Source organism: Pyxicephalus adspersus, chromosome 12, assembly GCF_032062135.1.
Source record: "Pyxicephalus adspersus chromosome 12, UCB_Pads_2.0, whole genome shotgun sequence".
In the NCBI taxonomy this organism is placed as follows: Eukaryota; Metazoa; Chordata; class Amphibia; order Anura; family Pyxicephalidae; genus Pyxicephalus; species Pyxicephalus adspersus.
Window position 1 is genome coordinate 40,632,106 of NC_092869.1, and position 2,371 is coordinate 40,634,476.

A 2,371-nucleotide genomic window follows, 5' to 3' on the forward strand; every position below is an offset into this window, starting at 1 on the left:
TTCCGCCCGATATCCACCCTGACCTGATTATTGTGCAAGAAAAATTTGACATGTGTACGTAGCTTAAAGGTTTGTACACTTTCCAGCGCAGTAATATTTTGATACAATGGTTGCATTATTCACGCAGTGGATAAAAGAAAAATGTAACAAATGTATCATATTATTACTGTGCTAGAAAGTGTGTTACAGAGTAAGAGATATTTATATTACAATGTCAGCAGGTTCTCCTGTGCTCAGCGAGCAGAAAACAGTTCTTTGGTAATTTGAAAACAGTACACAACAGTTGTACCAACTTTTTTTTTAAAGGCACTAGAGGTTAAATGGGGAGAAGTCTCCCTATTCAAAACCTCTAGTGCTCTTTGATTGGCTGAGGAAAGCCTTCCTCAGCCAATCAGAGAGCACTAGAGGCAACCGACTAAGCTTGCTTGGCGGACATATGACTATAGTGCAAATTGTCCAGGCAGAAAACTGTTGGAGAGTCAAAAGAAACAAGGTTTTGCAACAACTATCAAACAATAACACACCAGCAACAATAGAATTGACCATTATTTATCACAGGCAGTGAATATCAGCTTGCCCAAAGAATGAGATGTGATTGACAGGTTGGGTGGGGATCACAAAGTGATTGCTGAATCAATCAGCAGGTGAGGTCGGTCTACACCTATATCTCCCAGCTCCCACTGCTCAGACATTGAAGGTGGAAGACAATTACTTGTTGGAGGGCTTTAAACAGCTGAAAAAGAATCAGGAGATTTTGTATACCCTTTGGCTGGCTCGTGGTCTGCTAGGACCAGCAGGTAACATATTGCTCACAAATACCATAGAGGGTACACATGTGCACTCTTTTGGGGCACCAAATGACAAGGTGGTTGAGTGGCTGCTAATTGTTGCTGGATTACCATGGGTTTATAGAGAGGGGCAATAGTTTTTTTCCCAAATGGGAATACTTGCTCTGGGGACAACTAAAAAGGGAAATGCTCTGGGGCAGGTAATAAAGGAACATTAACACATAAATGTCAAAAATGAGGTTTTAGCTCTTACATATTGTATCCACTTATAATGTTTTGTAATCCCAATTAATTAAAGTTAAGGCTGTTTACATTAATTGAGAATAGGACTACAACTTACTATACCATAATTTGTTCTGTAAAAGCTGGTTGAGGAATGCACAAAAGATCCCAACTTACAGGCTAAGGTTACCAATTGTGAGCATGAGACTGGTTTTCCAATAAACAATTTATTTGTGTGAATAATTGTTCGCAATTGATATATACAAAAAATGTAGTACAATGTGCCATTCTGCCTTAAACACACATATAGACTGATATCAATAAATATTGTTTTTAGGTAATTTTGTGCAGCCCTAAGTAGGGGTAGTGAATTGAAGGACCTCTGGTGTGTTAATCTGGAAAATGTGGACAACTTATTCCCCACCTTAATCACATGAAGGCACAAGTTGTCCTATGCATAGGGGAACCTAAAAAATAGATGCCTCTATAGCAGTTTGTTGGGGATATCTCCCATCACTACCACATAAATATTTTGTGGTCATCCTGATTTACCAGTTGATCCATGTAGTACCAATAGTAAGTAAACTGTATCCTTCATGACCGATGGGGGATATGAGCAGGACCTGGTTGAAGGCTGTACAAACACTTCATAAGTGTACCATTTAATCTTGCTTATTTATCTATAAAAAAGATAAACTTTTGATTTTGTTTTAACTTGCAGTTGATTCACTTGGTTGGTGTCCAGCTTGGACATGGATTGTTGTGAATTATAGTAATAGATATTAATTTTACACAATGGTTTCCTAAGAGTTTGTAAAACGAACACCATATATCTTCTGGTTACTGATCTGTGAATGTGTTGGTGGTTCAGTTTGCAAGGAAAACCTAAATGCATGCCATAAAATTGTATATGTGTGTGTGTGTGTGTGTGTGTGTGTGTGTGTGTGTGTGTATATGTGTGTAAATATTTATTTCCCAACTGATTGTATGGTTAAGCTCATCTGAGGGTCATTTCATTTACTAAGGTAAATGGATATCACTTGCAAGGGTATAACTCAATTTGTAAAGTGAGAAGCCTATAGTGTTTTAGTTAGAAATGGAATAACTTATCAATTGACTGTCTTTGTTGAGGGTGGTGGTCTTTGTGGAATGGAATATGGTTGTTATTGGTATTCCATGGACCTGCGAAACAATTGGTTCTCATAACATATAAAATTTAATTTGAGACCCAACACTGTCACCTTAGCATCATCCTTTAAATAATTAGGTTTCTTATCTAAGCTTGTAAATTCTCCTTCAGTTGTTTTGGGTTTTCTGAAATCAATCAAGACATGCAGGCCCTGGGGCTTCTATTTTAAAAA

The 2,371-nt window shown here is 37.6% G+C and overlaps 1 long non-coding RNA gene across 1 annotated transcript in view; it reads left to right on the plus strand.

Moving 5' to 3' along the window:
• The first annotated feature begins 680 nt into the window (after positions 1–680).
• The window catches only part of LOC140342558 (uncharacterized), a 5,024-nt gene continuing 3,333 nt past the window's right edge, over positions 681–2,371 (plus strand). Inside the window, exon 1 of the long non-coding RNA XR_011923096.1 lies at positions 681–797. This is a non-coding gene — a long non-coding RNA (uncharacterized lncRNA). The remainder of the gene's footprint in view (positions 798–2,371) is intronic.